The sequence below is a fragment of the Carex rostrata genome, chromosome 13 (assembly GCF_964058835.1).
Source record: "Carex rostrata chromosome 13, lpCarRost1.2, whole genome shotgun sequence".
In the NCBI taxonomy this organism is placed as follows: domain Eukaryota; kingdom Viridiplantae; phylum Streptophyta; class Magnoliopsida; order Poales; family Cyperaceae; genus Carex; species Carex rostrata.
Genome location: NC_135930.1, coordinates 8,207,946 through 8,215,584, shown reverse-complemented (window position 1 = coordinate 8,215,584; position 7,639 = coordinate 8,207,946).

The window sequence follows — 7,639 nt, the reverse complement described above, 5'->3', positions numbered from 1 at the left end:
CTAGTTTTTTTTTCATCTTCTAATAGGTGTTTTTCATCTTCTAATAGGTGTTTTTCATCTTCTTCTAGTTGTCTTTCATTTTATACTTGTTATCTTCATGTTTTATTAGTTGTATTTCATGTTCTTCTAGTTGTTTATTATCTTCATCTAGTTGTATTTCATCTTCTTCTATTTATCTTTCATCATGTACTGGTTGTCTTTCATCTACTACTGGTTGTATTTAGTTATATTTGATTTTTCTTCTAGTTGTCTTTCATTTTCTTCTAGTTATCTTTCACTTTCTTCTATTTTTTATTTATTTTCTTCTAATTGTCTTTCATATTTTACTGGTTGTAGCTCATCTTCTTCTAGTTGTCTTGATGCTTTTGTTAGTTGTTTTTCATTTTCTTCTAATTGTCTTCAATTTTATACTAGTATTCTTTCATCTTATATTGGTTGTCTTTCATGTTCCGTTGATTGTCTTTCATCTACTACTAGTTGTATTTTATGTTCTTCTAGTTTTATATTTTGTTATTCTAGTTGTCTTTCATCTTGAACTGGTTGTCTTTTATGTTTTGTTGGATGTCTTTTATCTTCTTTTAGATGTATTTAACTTTTTTTTTCTAGTTATTTTTATCTTGTACTGGTTCTTTCATATTCGACTTATTGTCTTTCATCATCTTCTAGTTGTCTTTCATCTTCTACTAGTTATTTTTCACATTCTTCTAATTGTCTTTCATCTTATACTGATTGTCTTTCATGTTTTACTAATTATTTGTCATGTTTTACTAGTTGTATTTCATCTTTTTCTAGTTGTCTTTCATCTTCTACTAGTTGTTTTCATCTTCTTCTAGTTGCATTTCATCTTATACTGGTTGTCTTTCATGTTCTACTATTTGTCTTTCATATTCTACTAGTTGTATTTCATGTTTTACCAAGGTTCTAAATAGCGATTATAGCGGCATAGCGGGAGATAAAAAAAAAAAGCTATTGCGAATAGCGTAGCTATAGCGGAAGCTATCACATATAGCGATTTTTTCTTTTCAAACTTTATATTCTATATTTCTACTAATTATCAACATAATCAATATTAGAGAATTGATGTAACAAGTAACAACTAAATGACAACTAATCTAAGTCTATACTTTTTATCAATTACGCAAATAAGAATGAAAAAAATCTAAAAAGTAACATTATTTAATAGTTTATACTTCATGGTATTACATATTATAATAGACAAAGAGCAATTAATTTTATAAGGTAAATGAAGTCAATATACATATTTAAACATTTTATAATTATAATAATAATCAAAATCAGCTTTCAATTGAAAATGAATACTATAAAAAGAGTAATAAAAATGAATAATTAATATTTGAATATTTCTCGATATAGAATGATAGAATAAATCACAAATAAAAATAGAATCATATAGTTTGGTTTAGTATACTTATCGTAAAAGACCATGTAGCATTAGAAATAAGAATAGAAGTACAGAAGTTCATATAAATTGCAAAAAAAAAACCATGTAGCATAGCGGTAGCTATAGCGGGTCTCATATAGTGGTAATAGCGGTCGTAGCTGAGTTAGCGCAATTTTATCTCATAGCTTAGCGTTTATGGTTCGAAAAAGTTATAGCGTAGCTATAGCTAGCTATTTAGAAGCCTGTGTTTTACTGATTGTATTTCTTTACTGATTGTATTTCATGCTTTTTTGGTTGTCTTTGATCTACTACTGGCTGTATTACATCTTCTTCTAGTTGTATTTCATCTACTTTTTGATGTTTTTCAACTTGTATTGTTTGTCTTTCATCTTTTTTCTAGTTGTTTTTCATATATTACTAGTTGTATTCATTATTCTTCTAATTGTTTTTCATCTTCTACTAGATGAAAATGAAAAATAATTTGAAGAAGATAAAATAAAAATAAAAAAGATGAAATATAACCAATAGTAGACAAAAGACAACTAGTAAAACATGAAAGATAATAAGTACAAGATGATAAACGACTAGAATAATATGAAATATAAATAGAAGAAGATGAAATACAACCAATAGTAGATGAAAGAAAAACACATACAAGATGAAAAACAATTAGAAGAAGATAAAAGACAACTAGTAGAAGATGAAAAACAACTTGAAGAAGATGAAAGACAATCAGTAGAACTTGAAAGACAACTTGAAGAAGATGAAAGACATTCAGTACACATGAAAGACAACTAGAAGAATTCACTACTAGAATTCTCACTTTTTCCGTGGGTTAAAATATGGCTTTTTCCGTCGGCTTACCCTTGGAAAAAGCCCCAAAATTATCATTTCCGTGCGCTACCCACAGAAATACTACCGTTAAAAATAACCTCGATGGAAATACCATTTTCCTGACTTTTTCCGTCGACTGTAGTGGCATCTTTACATGCCAAGATAATAGGGCATTTACAACTCTAATACAACACTCCAATTGAATGTGTTTAGAGCACCCCAGTAGTGTCCCCATCTGGCAGGTAATAGGGCATGTACAACCCAAATAGAACACTCCAATTGATGGTGTTTGGAGCACTGTCTCCATATAACAAGATAATAGGGTATTTACAACCCTAATACGAAACTCTAATTGATGGTGTTTGGAGCACTCCAACAGTGTCTCTATATAGCAAGATAATAATGGCATTTACAACCCAAAAACAACACTCTATTGAAAGGTGTTTAGAGCACTCTACTAGTCTCTATATGGCAAGATAATAGGAGATTTACCACCCAAATACACACTCCAATTGACGGCGTTTGGAGCACTCTAGTAGCGTCTTTATGTGCCAAGATAATAGGGCATTTACAACTCTAATACAACACTCCAATTGAGTGGTGTCCCTATATGGCACTCCAATTGATGGCGTTTGGAGCATTCTAGTAGTGTCTCTATAGAGCAAGATAATTGGGTATTTACAAGCCTCATACAACACTCCAATTTGATGGTGTTCGGAGTACTCTAGTAGTGTCTTTATATTTCAAGATATTAGGGCAATTACAACCCAAATCCAACACTCTAATTGATGGGGTAAAAGAGCACTCTAGTACTGTGTCTATACGGCATGATAATAGGGTATTTAATACACTAATACTCAAATTGATGGTGTTTGGAACACTCCAGTAGTGTCTCTATATTGCAAGATAATAAGGGCATTTACAACCCTAAAACAACACTCCAAGTGAAGGTGTTTGGAGCACTCTGTAACTGATGGTGTTTGGAGTACTCTAGTAGTGTCTATATAGAAATATAATATGACATTTACAACCCAAATACAACACTCCAATTAATGGTGTTTGGAGAAATCTAGTAGTGTCTTTATATAGCAAGATAATTGGGCATTTACAACTCAAATACAACACTCCAATTGATGGTGTTTGGACCACCCCAGTAGTGTCCCCATCTGGCAGGATAATAGGGTATTTACAACCCAAATACAACACTCCAATTGATGGTGTTTGGAGAACTCTAGCAGTGTCTCCATATGACAAGATAATACAGTATTTATAACCCTAATACAACATTCTAATTGATGGTTTTGGAGCACTATAGTAGTGTCTCCAGATGGTATGATAACACGGCATTTACAACCCAAATACAACACTCCAATTAATGGTGGTCGGAGCACTCTAGTAGTGTCTCAATACGGCATGATAATGGGGAATTTACAACCCTAATACAACATTCCAATTGATGGTGTTTGGAGTACTCTAGTAGTGTCTATATGGCAAGATAATTGGGTATTTACTACCCTGATACAACACTCCAATTGAAGATGTTTAGAGCACTCTTGTAGTGTCTCCAAATGGCATGATAATAGGGCATTTACAACTCAAATTAGACACTCCAATTGAAGGTGTTTGGAGCACTCTAGTAGTGCTCCAGAAGGCAATATAATAGGTCATTTACAACTCTAATACAATACTCCAGTTGAAGATGTGTGGAGCACACCAATAGTTTCTCTATATGACAAGATAATATGACAATTACAACGCAAATACAACACTCCAATTGAAGGTATTTGGAGCACTCTTAGTAGTGTTTCTAGAATGTAAGAAAATAGAGCATTTACAACCCTAATACAACACTCCAATTTAAGGTATTTGGAGCACTCTAGTAGAGTCTCTATATTGCAAGATAATTGGGCATGTGCAACCCAAATACAACACTCCAATTAATGGTGTTCAGAGCACTCTAGTAGTGTCTCAATACGGCAAGATAATAGGGTATTTACAACTCTAATACAACACTCCAATTGATGGTGTTTGGAGCACTCTAGTAGTGTCTCCAGATGACATGATAACAGGGCATTTACAACTCAAATAAGACACTCCAATTGATGGTGTTTGGAGCACTCTAGTAGTGTCTCTATACGACATGATAATAGGGTATTTACAACCCTAATACAACACTCTAATTGATGGTGTTTTGGAGCACTCTAATAGTGTCTATATAAGGCAACATAATACGGTATTTACTACCCTAATACTACACTCCAATTCAAGGTGTTTGGAGCACTCTAATAGTGTCTCCAGATGGCAATATAATAGGTCATTTACAACCCCAATGCAACACTCCAGTTGAAGATGTGTGGAGCACACCAATACAACACTCCAATTGAAGGTGTTTGGAGGACTCTTAAGGTAGTGTTTCTAAAATGTAAGAAAATAGAGCATTTACAACCCTAATACAACACTCCAATTAATGGTGTTCAGACCACTCTAGTAGTGTCTCTATACGGCATGATAATAGAGTATTTACAGCCCTAATACAACACTCCAATCGAGGGTGTTTGGAGTACTCTAGTAGTTTCTCTATAAGACAAGATAATAGGGTATTTACTACCCTAATACGACACTCCAATTGAAGGTGTTTGGAGCACTCTAGTAGTGTATCCAGATGGCATGATAATAGGGCATTTACAAACCAAATACAACGCTCTATTTGTTGGTGTTTGGAACACAACGGTAGTGTCTCTATATTGAATGATAATATGGTATTTATAACCCTAATACAACACTCCCATCGAAAGTGTTTGGAGCACTCTAGCAGTGTCTCCATATGGCACTATAATAGGTCATTTACAACCTTAATACAACACTCCTGTTGAAGATGTATGGAGCATTCCACTAGTTTCTCTATATGACAAGATAATAGGGCAATTACAACCTAAGTGCAACACTCCAATTGATGGTGTCCAGAGCACTCTAGTAGTGTCTCCAGATGGCATGATAACAGGGCATTTACAACCCAAATACAACACTCCAATTGATGGTGTTTGGAGCACTCTAGTAGTGTCTCCGGATGGCATGATAACAGGGCATTTACAACTCAAATAAGACACTCCAATTGATGGTGTTTAGAGTACTCTAGTAGTGTCTCTGTACGGCATGATAATAGGGTATTTACAACCCTAATACGACACTCTAATTGACGGTGTTTGGAGCACTCGAATAGTGTCTCTATATGGCAAGATAATAAGGGCATTTACAACCTGAAAACAACACTCCAATTGATGATGTTTGCAGCACTTTAGTAGTGTGTCTCTATAAGAGTTAATAGGGCAATTACAACGCAAATACAACTTTCCAATTGAAGGTGTTTGGAGCACTCTTAGTAGTGTTTCTAGAATGTAAGAAAATAGAGCATTTACAACCCTAATACAACACTTCAATTTTATGTATTTGGAGCACTCTATTAGAATCACTATATTGCAAGATAATTAGGCATGTGCAACTCAAATACAACACTCCAATTAATGATGCCCGGAGAACTCTAGTAGTGTCTCAATACGGCATGATAATAGGGTATTTATAACCCTAATACAACACTCCAATTGATGGTGTTTGGAGCAATCTAGTAGTGTCTCCAGATGGCATGATAACAGGGCATTTACAACTCAAATAAGACACTCCAATTGATGGTGTTTCAAGCACTCTAGTAGTGTCTCTATACGGCATGATAATAGGGTATTTACAACCGTAATACGACACACTCATTGACGGTGTTTGGAGCACTCCAATAGTGTCTTTATATGACAAGATAATAAGGACATTTACAACCCGAAAACAACACTCCAATTGATGGTGTTTAGAGCACTCTACTAGTAGTGTCTCTATAAGGCTAGTTAATTTGGGTATTTACTATCCAAATACAACACTCCAATTGAAGGTGTTTGGAACACTCTAGTAGAGTCTCTATATTGCAAGATAATTGGGCATTTGCAACCCAAATACAACACTCCAATTGATGGTGTTTAGAGCACTCTAGTAGAGTCTCTATATTGCAAGATAATTGGGCATTTGCAACCCAAATACAACACTCCAATTGATGGTGTTTAGAGCACTCTAGTAGTGTCTCTATACGGTATGATAATAGGGTATTTACATCCCTAATACAGCACTCTAATGGATGGTGTTTGGAGTACACTGGTAGTGTCCCTATAAGGCAACATAATAGGGTATTTACTACCCTAATACAAAACTCCAATTGAAGGTGTTTGGAGCACTCTAATAGTGTCTCCAGATGGCAATATAATAGGTCATTTACAACCCCAATACAACACTCCAGTTGAAGATGTGTGGAGCACACCAATAGTTTATCTATATGAAAAGATAATAGGGCAATTACAATGCAAATACAACACTCCAATAGTAGGCGTTAGGAGAACTCTTAGTAGCGTTTCTATAATGTAAGAAAATAGAGCATTTACAACCCTAATACAACACTCCAATTGAAGGTGTTTGGAGCACTCTAGTAGAGTCTCTATATTGCAAGTTAATTCGGCATTTGCAACCCAAATATAACACTCCAATTAATGGTGTTCAGAGCACTCTAGTAGTGTCTTTATACGACATGATAATGGGATATTTACAACCCTAATACAACACTCTAATGGATGGTGTTTGGAGCACTCTAGTAGTGTCTCCAGATGGCATGATAACAGGGCATTTACAACTCAAATAAGACACTCCAATTGATGGTGTTTAGAGCAGCACTCTAGTAGTGTCTCTATACGGCATGATAATAAGGCATTTACAACCGTAATACGACACGGTAATTTACGTTGTTTGGAGCACTCCAATAGTGTCTCTATATGGCAAGATAATAATTACATTTACAACCCGAAAACAACACTCCAATTGATGGTGTTTAGAGCACTCTACTAGTAGTGTCTCTATAAGGCTAGATAATTTGGGTATTTACTATCCTAATACAACACTCCAATTGAACGTGTTTGGAACACTCTAGTAGAGTCTCTATATTGCAAGATAATTGGGCATTTGCAACCCAAATACAACACTCCAATTGATGGTGTTTAGAGCACTCTAGTAGTCTCTCTATACGGCATGATAATGGGGTATTTACAACTCTAATACAACACTCCAATTGATGGTGTTTGGAGCACTCTACTAGTGTCTCTATACGGCATGATAATAGGGTATTTACAACCGTAATACGACACACTAATTGACGGTGTTTGGAGCACTCCAATAGTGTCTATATGGTAAGATAATAAGGACATTTACAACCCGAAAACAACACTCCAATTGATGGTGTTTAGAGCACTCTACTAGTAGTGTCTCTATAAGACTAGGTAATTTGGGTATTTACTATCCTAATACAACACTCTAATTGAA